This window comes from Amblyomma maculatum, chromosome 2 (assembly GCF_055883805.1).
Source record: "Amblyomma maculatum isolate TAMU_Amacu chromosome 2, ASM5588380v1, whole genome shotgun sequence".
NCBI classification, from domain to species: Eukaryota; Metazoa; Arthropoda; class Arachnida; order Ixodida; family Ixodidae; genus Amblyomma; species Amblyomma maculatum.
Genome location: NC_139345.1, coordinates 161558102 through 161570166, shown reverse-complemented (window position 1 = coordinate 161570166; position 12065 = coordinate 161558102). Strand labels below are relative to the sequence as shown.

General features: G+C 47.7%; 1 protein-coding gene across 2 annotated transcripts in view; it reads right to left on the bottom strand.

The window, feature by feature from the left end:
- LOC146200314 (carbohydrate sulfotransferase 2-like) overlaps positions 1–11391 on the bottom strand; it is a 120288-nt gene extending 108897 nt beyond the window's left edge. The window contains exon 1 of one of the 2 annotated variants that reach the window (XM_084595497.1): positions 11199–11391. The gene's annotated coding sequence lies outside the window, so the exon portion shown is untranslated. The remainder of the gene's footprint in view (positions 1–11198) is intronic. The other variant, XM_084595495.1, reaches the window with a different exon arrangement.
- Between the last annotated feature and the right edge of the window lie 674 nt (positions 11392–12065).

Genomic DNA, 12065 nt, shown 5'->3' with positions numbered 1-12065 from the left:
TTTGTTGGCGCGGTTACTTTGACGCCTGCCGGGCGCGGCACTGCTTTTTACCAGTGAATACACACGCAGCGCCACTATACGCCGCCGCGCCCTGTAGACACCGACGGGGACACCACGAGCTGTGCATGTGAGTAAACTACCCAATATTTTAGTTCACTGATATAACACTTGACATTGCCTTGCTAAGCAACTCGGGAGATGAACTGCAAATAATGATAGATGACCTAGACAGGAAAAGTAGAAAGGTAGGCTTGAAAATCAATATGCAGAAGACTAAGGTAATGTTTAACAGCCTCGGGAAGGAACAGGAGTTTACATTAGGTAGCGAAATACTGGAAGTAGTAGGCGAATATATCTACTTAGAACAGGTAGTAACAGCAGATCCGGACCATGAAAAGGAAATAACAAGAAGAATAAGATTGGGATGGAGCGCATTTGGCAAGCACTCGCAGATTATGACTAGCAGCTTACCGGTATCGCTCAAGAGGAAAGTATACAACAGTTGCATCTTGCCTGTACTCACCTATGGGGCTGAAACGTGGAGGCTAACCAAGAGAGTTCTACTTAAGTTGAGGACAACCCAGAGGGCTATGGAACGAAAAATGGTAGGGGTAACATTAAGAGATAGAAAGCGTGTAGAGTGGGTCAGAGAAATAACCCAAGTTAACGACATTCTAGTGGAAATTAAGAAGAAGAAATGGACATGGGCAGGACATGTAGTGCGAAGAGAGGATAACCGATGGTCGCTGAGGGTAACAAACTGGATTCCAAGGGAAGGAAAGCGTAGCAGGGGGCGGCAGAAAGTTAGGTGGGCGGATGAGATTAAGAAGTTCGCAGGGGTCAAGTGGATGCAGCTAGCACAGAACCGGGTTAAGTGGAGAGATATGGGAGAGGCCTTCGCCCTGCAGTGGGTATAATCAGGCTGATGATGATGATGATATAACACTATGATTTGCCATTACACTGAATATACTTGACTCGTGAGACAACCCACTTTCGCAAGACCTCACAGAAGCCTTATGGGACCACAGCTTTGGATACAAATTCTGCGGACACTTTCAGTTGCACGCAGTATTGTGCTTTGGTGCGCAATATAGCGCTTTCTCGTTAACAAAAGCCGGTGATGAGCTGCTTGAATCATACTTGAATTAATTTTCGTTTGTTCCCATGACAAGAACTCGATGAGGTGGCTGTTTTTCAAGCTGGTGTACTTAACGATGCAGAAGGGGAGGACACCAAGGCATAAAGAAGCACGCGAAACTGTTCCTGCTCATCTTAGACACCACGAAGCTCTTGTCTTCCGTATACTTGAAAAAATGAGCGTTTGCAATAACTATAGAGGTTATATCGCAAACCCAAAGATATTGTAAGATAACGTTACAGAGACAGCACTCTCGTACCGAGGAACACCAGCAACCAACCAGGTCAGCACGAGGCGGAGCAGTTTCATTTCGTCATATTTTCTCAATCGCCCATGTCTTTCCCCGTCGTCTTTTATGAATCGCATGTGTTATAGCCTCGCTTCTTTTCAGCATCGCCTCAGTATATTCAACTAGCAGCAGACTGATGAGCTGACAGATAGTATGTTAGGTTGATATCGGAAGACCACAATACAAAACAGGGCCATCAGTATCAAGATCAGTCAGCGGGGCGGTCGTGGTAGTGTTTCATTCGGACGACGTGTACAATGTCAGTGAACATGCGTCGTCTGTGGCTTTATTGGTCTCGGTTCGTGGATTCAACTTCGTATGTAACATCACTGATGCGCCGTAGAACACAATATTGGCCAAAGTATCTGGCGAAGCAATTTTCGAGGCAGTCCGCGATAACAAGCGTCCAAATCATGACGTAGTCTCCAGACTTGTAGGCAACGAAGCGCCGTTCCTGGTTGTAGCCGGCAGCGTCTAGTTGCTGTTGGTATATGAGCTGTCTTGCCAGCTGCCGAACTTCCGCACGCTAAATAAAACTAGCGACGTCCATGTTAATCTCATGTTCGCAGTCGGGGTATACGGGTAGCACCATAACCAGGGGAGTGGCCACTCGACGGCCGAAGACAAGCTCGAAGGAAGTGAGCTTCATCGTCCCTTGAAGTGCCGTATTGTACGCAAACGTGGCGTATGGGAGAATTTGATCCCAGGTTTTATGCTGTATATCCACGTACATGGGCAGCATGTCGACCAGAGTTCTGTTAAGCCGTTCTACAAAGCCATTAGTCTGCGGGTGGTATTCTGTGGCTCGTCTATGGCTAGTGTGTATATAATTCAGCATAGTCTTTGTCAGGCGGGCCGTAAATGCTGTCCTACTGTCGATTATGATAATAGCCGGAGCGCCATGACTCAATACGATGTAATGGAGAAAAAGCTCCTACTTTGCTGACAGCGCTGTTTGTGAGAGATGCGGTCTCAACATACCGGGTCAAGTAGCCTGTCACGACAACACTCCAACGTTTTTCAATAGTTGACTTCGGGAAAGGACCAAGAAGATCCATCTACACTGGTTGGAAAGGAGTTTTGGGTAGCGCGATGTTTTAGAGAAATCCGGCTAGTTTCACGGGTGGGGTTTTCGGCGTTGACAGTCACGGCAGTTTTTTAACGTAAGATTGTGCTGAAGGTAATAATTTTGGCCAATTGTAGTTCTCCCGAACTCCCAAATGGCCGGCGGACGGTTCTTCGCGACAAGCTCAGGAAATGGCAAACCGTGGGAGCGTAGGTACTAAGAGTAGGAATGGCTCTTTTGATTTTTCCAAATGGCGCCTGTATGACTGCAAGCGTACGACTGCAAGCCACAACGAAAACAAGCGTTGCATTACCACCACATGCTTCCAAATATCGATGAGCGGCGCCAGCTTCAGGTCCTTGCATTCAAGGTCCAGCCATTTGGGATTGACTAATGGCCCCAATAAATGAGGAAATCGCTGGTATTTTGCACTGTAGTGGAGTTCAAGGGCGCGCATGACAAGCAATCTCACTTTTGGTGCTGTGTTTCGACTTATAAACAACACTAACGTCATACTCTTGATTACGGAGGCTTTATCGAGCCAAGCGTGAAGACTCGTCTTTAAGGCTTGCCAATCAGCACAACGAATGATGGTTGCTGACAATAGGGAAGAGTCGTCCTGCAGATATGGTCGAAATTTCCTGATGGCCCCGATTACCGCAAGACACTCCTTCTTCATGGCAGAATAGTTCGCCTCTGACAGTGTTCAGCTCGCGTAAGCGATAACTCGTTCTACTCTATCTTGCCACTGGATCAGTACCATCCCGAGGCCAACGTTGCTGGCATCGGTGTGTACGTCGGTTGCGGCGTCTTCATCGAAATTGGCAAGTACAAAGAGACGGTGTAGGCGACTTCGCAGTTCCTGGAATGCTTTTTCTTGTCACTTCCCCACAGGAAGGGTGTCTTCTGATTAGTACTGTCAGTGGTTCAGCCATCTTGGAAAACCCTTAAACGAAGCGTCGGTAGTAAGAACAAAGACACGGAAATCAGCGAATGCCTTTTCGTACTGTGGTAGCCTTGTCGGGATCAGGGACAACGCCCTGTGCACTCACAACACGGCCGAGAAAGCCTAGTTCCTTGAAAGCGAAATGGATTTCCCAGGCTAGATCGTTAGTTGAGCGCGTTTGAGCGCTTGGAGGTCAATGCGCAACCGGTCCAGGTGTTGCTAAAAAGCAGCCGGGAAAAAACAATATCCTCTAAGCGCACCAAGCATGACGGCAACTTCAGAACTGGAAAAACTGTGTCCATCATACGTTAGAACGTGGCCGTCGCAGAGCAAAGACCAATTGGAAGCACCTTAAACTCGTATAGGCCGCCGAGCGTCACAAATGCAGTCGTCTCTCGGTCTCTCTGATCCACTTCTATTTGCCAGTATCCGCTTTTTAAGTCTAATGAGGAGACGAACCTGGCGTTGCGTATTCAGTCGAAGGCATCATCAATCATGGGGAATGGACAGATGTCCTTTTTGGTCAAGTTATTTAGCTTTCAGTAATCGACTCAGAATCAAAGGTGCCATCTTTCTTTTCGACAAGGACCACTGGCGACGCCTATGGACTCATCGGAGGCTGGATCACTCCGTCCGTAAGCATTTCATCTACTTGCGTTTTAATGGCTCTACGCTCCTTAGGAGAAACCCGGCACGCGCGCTGACATACCGGTAGCGTGGTCTCATCGATGATGATGCGATGCTTGGTGACAGGAGTGCGACCTACCTTGGAGCCCGTAGCAAAGCAGCTGCGAATTAAGTGAGAAGAGTCGATAGGGTATTCCTCTGATCGGGCGTCAAGTCCGGGCTAATTTTAACTGTTTGAAGAGCGTGGCAAAAAGCGGCCTCTTCTTGAGGGCTGGCTCCGGCGGTGCATGAATGAGGCAAGGCAGTGACATCGTGGAGGAAGGCAACAGCCGTGTCCTTGGCGAGGTGCAGCATCTCCTTAGAAAAATTCACCAGGAGGACAGTAGCACAACTGTTATGGAGTTGAACGAATTCTCGAGCGACGGCTAACTTCTTCTCGAGGTGTATTGAGAGGTATCAATCCGCGATGTCCTCGTAGTCGTGAAATAAGTCATGCCTCACACGAACCAGCACACTAGACCACGCTGTCACCCTCACGTCATTGTCGATTATACGCAAAACGTTCAGTCCCGCTGATCCTTGTGTTTAATGCGCGCCAAGCCCCGTTTCGTCGAGAACGTCACACGTGTTTCTTTCCTGTCAATGACAGCGCTGGTGGTCTGCAGGACGTTTAGGCCAAGAATCAAGTCATTCGAACACTCGGGAAGTACGGCGAATTCGATATACACAAACCCACGGATGCCCACCAGCGCTGTGCGCCTGCCAGCAGGGAAACTCATGTGAGTCCACGCCATGCGAATTTTCGAGCCGGGCCATGCGTCAATACTTTCTACAGTTCTCGGGCGAAGCCATGGCTCATTACTGAATAATCGGCACCGGTGTCGAGCAATGCAGTGACATCCACTTCATCAATCGTTACGCACAAATCGGAGGTAGTATGTCGGATGGGGCCGCTACCTGTCTTAAGCAAAATCTCGTCGTATTGGTCAAAGGTTAGCATGTCGGATGCTGCCGCTACCTGGCACCAGCGAAATCTCGTCGAATCGGCTTGACGATGACGGAGGATGTTCACACTTCCTGATACCGGCGACCCTGCCTCCAAAGGCCGCTGGTATCAGTTTTCCCGGCAAGAGCTAGAAGAGGGGCTTCGGCGATAGTTTGGACAATGCGTACAACACTCTTGACAGTCAAATGTGATGGAATACTGTCGTGCCGCAAGGTGGCTTACGATCTCAGTAGGCCATTCGTCATTCCGAAGGCAGGGGTCATCCAGTGCAAAACCCTGCATGCCGACGCGGCGGTACGGGCACGCCCTGTAGAGGTGACCGGCTTCAACGCATTGATAGAAGAGGGGCCGACGGTTCCGGGCCCGCCATACTTGACTCTTACGGGGTCGCTGGTAGGTTGGCCGAGGGGAGTAACGTAGAGGACCCTGCGGCTACATTTCTGGAGCGGTGGCGTTGATACTGTGGTCCGGCGTGGGGCCTTAGGCAGGATGGATGCATAGGCGGGTCCCGCGTCGAACTAGTGGGGAACGTCAGGCACTTGCTCTGCTGCCATACGCACCTTGTCCCGGATGACTTCAGCCAGTGAGGGAAAACATGGCGTATACCAAGGCATCCGGACGGCTTGCAGTTCCTCTCGTACGATAGGGTGGATAAGGTTGCATATTGCCTTCATGTCGCTGCCGACTTTCATTGTCATTTGGAATGCGTCGGACCCAATAGTGTTCACTTCAGGGTTGTATCGACAGGCTAGGTGTTGCAGCGTCGTCACCATGGTGGCAGCCTCACTGAGAACTCCGCCACACTACTTGGTGAGATGCGCACCAGTCGAGCGTAAATTTCTCACTTAAGGCCCACTGTCCACCCTCCGGTCGAAAATATTTTCTTCCCCGGTGACTGTGAGGCTTCGCCTCAAAAACGCAAGGCCGCAAGATGTTTTTGAAAAGAGTAACTAATAACGCAGTAACAGCCACCGCAATCGCCCGATTCTGCCATGCTTGTCTCCTTCCGTTCCCTCGCAAAGGTTTTTCACTCTCCTGCCCGAGGTCGTCCAGCCTCCACAAGACAAATTCCCATTCCTCCTCCGCGTTTGGCGGGAGGTGGGGCGTGGCACTTCGCGAGCGCGAAAAAAGAAAAAACGGCCGAGGGAGAGCGCGCCGCTGGATTCAGTCTGGTCGTAGCGAGGGAAAAGCGCGCAGCGAGCGGTAGACACCCATCCTTCTCCCGTCAGTCAGCGAGACGGACCAATGGACGTCGTTCTCTGGGAGTTCGTCATTACTGTGGCTCGACGGGCCAGCGCAGAAAACGGGGAGGCTGGCGTCCCAAAGGAGACCATGAGAGAGCTTTGATTTGTATTTTTGTTGCTTTGCGGCGCGCGTGTCACTAGCATTTTGCACAGACTATCTCCGGTACCTGATTAAAACACTAGGCTCCTTTGCTTAAGAGGTCCTTCCCTGGACAGTGGCCCTTTAACGCCCCGCATTAGGCGGTGCAGCTTCTTCTCCTCTGATATTTGTGGATCTGTGCGCTTGTATGGATGTGTCATGTCCTCAAAGAACATACGCTCTCGTTCTGGCGCTGTCTGCGCGACTGTAGTGCAGCTTCTGCTCCCTCCCGGCCGTCTTTACTATGAAAACCGGCTTTGAAGTCCCAACAGAAGGCTTCCCAGTATAACAACGAAGCCTCGTGGCTTTCAAACGCTGCCCTTGAAAAATTTTCCAAAGCAAAGCACACGTTGTGGAGCTTACGATCATCTGTCCACCCGTTGTAACGAGCAACACGCTCGTAGCTCTCAAGCCAGTCCTCGGCGGCATTAAACACATCGCCATAAAAAGACGGAGGTCTTCCAGCTGATGACACAGGAGTTCGTAGGAGGCCTGCTCTCATGTGTCATTTCAGCCGATTCTACGACCGCCTGATGCTACGTTGTCCTGGTAGCGGCCGTAAAGAGTCCAAATACCGGGGGCTCTACACGCAGGCGGCGGCGGAGGCGCTGATGTACCAAAGTAAGCTCCGTAGTGGCATGTAGCTTATGCAGGACTGGAATCGTACCCCGCACTGTCTCCAGCAGATTTGTAACGTAACGTAACGTTGCACAGAAACCTGGCACCGACGAACACCAGTAGCCAGTCAGGTCAGCAAGAGATGGAGCACAGGTTCACTTCGTCGTCTTTTTCCAATCGCCTGTGTCATTCTCCGTCGACGTTTATGAATGACATGAGTCAATATAGCTTATTTCCTTTACTATTGTGCTAAGCGGATAATGCTAATGCTAGATTTAGCGCATGAAACGGAGAGGAGTACGATGTCAGCAAAGCACCAATTCAAATAGAACTTGCTTCAGCCTCCCAAAAGCCTCGGCCGAAATTGACAACAGAGGTCCCTGTTCAGATTCTTCTTTACCCTGCCCTAAAATCAAATTAATCGACTGGCACGTTCTTTTATCAAACTTCCCCGTCTAATTACATCTTTTTATTTTTTTTACTTCCTGGGAAACAGAGCTAAAGAACAGAGCAAGAAGAACAATCAACGCGAGCGCATTGAACGTATTATACCTGTTTTAACCGCGTTTGTGAAAAAGCGAACGCACGCCATAAATACGCACCTTTCTTTATTTCCTTAAAAAACATGAATGCGCTATTGATTTATGATACACGTCTTAGCGGGGAAGCGCCAGCTACTAATACTATCATTATTATGCACGAAATGGATACCTTTCAGGCAAATATGGAACCCAATACATTAATTTCATAAATGCATTCGATTCAGAGCAGTATATTAAGGGTCCGTCAATTTTCCATCGCTTTTTTAGTCCAAACCGCTTTAGGTGTGTGCCATACCTCTAGCATAAAAAATAAAGGATGCCAAAACAAGCCCAATGTTTATTTACTTCATTGTTTAGTTTATCGTCTCATATGTGTTCTTTTTTTGCCTGAGAAAGAACCATTGTGATCAAAAGAACATTACATTCCGCTATTTATGGTGTTAGCGGGATGCTGGTGTCCCTTCGCTGGAAGCCCACGAAAGGAGCAATGCATTTATCCCGCATGAGGTGCTAGTTGGTCACATATTTGATGACGAATTTTAAACAACAAAATTTTATCAATATGTACGGTATAATTCGGAATAGCTTGAGGTCATGAGACTCGTGGACATCAGAATATTAATAAAGACTTCAAATTAGAAATCGTCACAAGACAAAATTTAAGTATATTTCCTGCAGAGATATTGACATTGTTTAAAATTTTGCTGTGAGTGACGAACTCATGCTGCTCAACGTTCTCTGCCTGTCCTTTTACGTTCGCGCTCGATATATCTGAACTAGTGCGCTCTGAGCATTGTGCACCCCCAAGTAGCCAAGTAGCAGACGTTACGTGGCCCACCTGGGGCCCGTATGGGCAAGTTGGGCTTGGGTAACCACAATAACGCCCACGCGGGCAAGCCCAAACTGGGCTTGCCCTTGCTTCTTCCATTTAGGCATCATAAAGGAGTGGAAAGGGCTAACTGAGTTCATATTCCCACATCTGGCCCTCAAGGGTCCCGCTTGGAGAATTTTAGGGCTGATACAAAGCAAATGTTGGCGTTGTGTAGAAAACGTATGGGCTAAGCTAATTGGGGCTGCCCACACAAAAGCCAATAGGCTAAATACGGGTATATGCCTGCACATTTCCTATTTGGGACCTTTGAGGGGTACTCGAGGGAAGGTCAGACGGATATGTGAGCGTCATGCAGAAAATTACTGGGCTGCCTGAAATGGGGCTGCCCACCAAAAACTTGGAAATTTTCCGCATGGCCTGTAGCAGCTCACGCAAGTGCTCTTTCCCGCTTCGGCCCGCATTGGTTTCTTGCAGGGCTCTTTAGGGCAGATCCAATGCAAATGTTGGCCTAAAGCAAAGAGAACACGGGCTAGCCCGAATGGGGCTGCCCGCTCAAAAGCCTAATAAGTCTCGCATGGTTTACGGCCAGGCTGAAAAGTGGGGACGCCCCCACGCTTTCCCTACGGTTATTTCTTGGGGTACTTGCGGGATAATGCAACATATTTTCGTATTCCATGCAGAAAAAATAAGATCAGCCCAATTGGGGCTGCCCATGAAAGGTCACATTGGGCTCCAAATTGGCCGTTGGCGGGCCTACCGCTCTGAAACGTCTCCACCATATATTTAAGGCACTATTTTATTTATGTAACTCATGTTACCGGCCGCTAATTCTCTTTTCTGGAGGTTTAACATAACTCTCCGAATCATATCTATGCCATGAATAAAGACGATCTAATTTTACTCTAAAACCTTAGTTAATTATGCAGTATTGGCAGAAAATATGCAGCAGTAACTGTTTCGCTTTATGAGTGTGTACTGAACTGCCTCCAAATTTTTCTGCGCTTTTATTATTCTAAACATATCACAGAAATAAATATTCATACCAACTTTTTGAGGGTGATGCGGGCCAGCCCACGTTATTGTAGTGTTGGGAATAAATTTTTTTTTATGTTACTGAGTGTGGAATACAAGGTAAAGAAATAGTGCCTATTGTTTCACACTTTATGATTAATTAAACTTGGGAAGCCCCGAAAATGCCAAATTCAACCCATGAGGGCAGAAAGTCGTCCAGCCCAAAACGGACTGGCCTCCGCAAAGTCCACGCCTGTACAATTGAGGTATTGGTGGGATTAATCAACTCAAAATTTAAAACCTTGATCAACTGGGCGGCATTGACTGCACAAAAGTAGACCCATTAGTGATTCTGGTATGCTGGCCACATTCGGCTATCTGGGTGGAATGCGGGCAGCCCTATTAGGGCTGCCCATATTAATACTGATTGGGGCCTGCATGGGGCCCGTATGGGCTGCCCCCACGGGCCCAATGTGGGCTCCCAAGTCATAGCCCACTGTGTGCTACTTGGGCCGTGGTCGACCCTTGCTGCTTGGTCGCAACATCATAGTATTACTATCATATTTTCCAGCACAACTTAGGCCGCTACCTTCTCAGAGCAAATAGTGTATCAGAGCTGTTCAGACAATGATTCTCGCATGCGCCACGTTTCGCAATGTATTTCCCCTAGTGCTTTATCCGTACCACTTATGCTGAAGAAGATAAAATAGAATGATTCTTTGGTAACCATGCATACACTCAACGTGCCTCACAAAGATCTGTACAGCGCATTCTGGGGCACTTGAAATGTGCGGCCGTCGTATACACCGAACCTCTCCCACACTTCTATTCGGCGGCGTCAGTTTCTGCGCACTGGCGCTTCGAAAAGTTCAACAGCCGTCTCTACCGGTGGGAATGACGGTCTCTGTGCCTCCGTCAGAGAATTAGGCGCCTACGGCAGCAGGCTATGAGATTCGTGTGATCTTTACTTTCCATTTAATGAGCAAATGCGCTCACTACACTTGTCGTTCTGTTCTCTCCTGCTTGGTCCAACACTTGTGCTCCTGCCCGCTTCTAAATTGATGCCGCATTACCAAGAAAAGTGCACACTATTCTCCCTTGGAAGCGTTAATGCAAAGGAACCTCTGCATTGAGAAATCCGCATTCATTGTCTCGTATTACGGCGGCCTCTTAAAGAAATCTAAGAAATCTAGGCCATTGGCCGTCTGGTAGTCTCTATTGTTTATTTCACGCGCTGAAAGAAATGCTAGTAGGGCACAACCAATGTTATGTCAGTAACCATGGAGTTTAATTTTCATCGCGTACATTGCGCAGCATCGGTATATCATGCAATGTGTTGGTTTTTTTTTCTGAGAACATTATTCCCCTAGAATCTGTGTTCGCGAATTCACAATCCAAAATTCATTAAAACGTGCCGGATAGGTTCAAGAAACAACGTCAGCCTTAAATACTTTGCGAGCAGAAAATATCTCTATTAAAAAAGAAATATGAAATGGAGCTACATGATTGGTTTTTAATAATCATTTTAATGCCTCAGATTTAGAAACGTTCAGCAGGTCGACTCTATATTTCGCTTATTGTAAAGCGGAACTCGCTCCTTGCAATATTTGTTCGAAAAGTAAACAGAAAGACACCATTCCAACTATTTCAAGGCGAAGTTGAAAACGCAAGTGCTGCTTCACCCTTGTGTTTGGTCAGCAAACCTTATTAAAAGTAAAGAAAGTGTTGCGAACATACCTGCTCCCGGTTACGCAGCTGCGTCTACAGATCTCTTTTCTCAGCTTTCATTAAAGGGAGATGGATTCCCGCGCCTACTGCAGGGAAAATAAAAACGACGTCAAACATGCAGCGCAGATTTTCATCTAAGACTACACGGCATCCGCTGCTGAGAGAACCCCATGGAACATCGACGAAGAGGCACAACAGCTGCTGCGTTGTACTACGCAAGCAAAACGATCTATTTCCTGAACTCCGATTCGTGGCAGCTGCTATGAATGTTATATTTGTAAAGTGTTTTCATAAAGCATTCCGAAAACACGACTTAGCGTATCTTTGCGAAGTGCGTTGCGCGCCCCTTAAAGGTTCTCTAATATCAAATCCAGTAACAGGTGCTAGGCTGTACCATAAGAAATGGATGGAAATTTGAGGCTCACATACGTGGAGCGACTTTTCTCATACTGCATATTATGCTGCGCCATGACACCGTCCTTTGTATACACTCATAGTTTTTTGTGGGCGCCGATACGGCCGTAATAATTATTGGAATGAAGCCGCTCGGTGTGGTAATGAACCCCATTGAAAATCTCAAGCAGAAAAGAAACGTTTCTTGATTGGTTTAAAAGCAACTGCAGTTCGTGTATTATATAAAAAGAACACTTTTGCGTGTTACTTGCCCCGCCTGAAGGCCTCCGGTACTACTGCCGCATCTTGGCGATGAAAATACGAATGGTTAACTCGTGTGTTGACTGCAACACAAAAGAACAAGATGCGATTTGATCTGCTTCGCCTTCAACTGCAATAAATTTACACTTTATTCAATTTTTAGTTTTTGAACATGGATGCGTCTCCAACGCGGTACTGCCCTTGAGGCCATACTTAGGCTAT